Genomic DNA, 358 nt, shown 5'->3' with positions numbered 1-358 from the left:
GTTTTGGGAAGCGCTACTTCTAATTGGGGGCGCCTGGGAAGCTCTTGGCTGCTGATTGGTTGGCCGCCTACGGTCCCGCCCCCGCGCTTCTTTTCCTTCAGCGGGCCGGAGCCCGCCCCGCCCGGTTTGTAGCCCTGTGCGGGCGGTGCCGTCTGACTGGTTGTGTAGACACCGGTACGACCGAGCCCAGGGCCGCCACTATCCGGAGCCGCTGCGCCCCTTTAAGGCCCCGGTTGGCTCTCCCGGAAGTCGCCTGACGTGAGCAGCTGGCGGGATTCCTTCCGCCCAGTGACGTCACTCCTGGCCGACAGGGCGCTGCGCGTGCGCGTTCCGCCGTGCGCGCCCCGCTGCCCTTAGC

This window comes from Agelaius phoeniceus, chromosome 16 (genome assembly GCF_051311805.1).
Source record: "Agelaius phoeniceus isolate bAgePho1 chromosome 16, bAgePho1.hap1, whole genome shotgun sequence".
In the NCBI taxonomy this organism is placed as follows: Eukaryota; Metazoa; Chordata; class Aves; order Passeriformes; family Icteridae; genus Agelaius; species Agelaius phoeniceus.
This window is presented reverse-complemented; position numbering follows the sequence as displayed.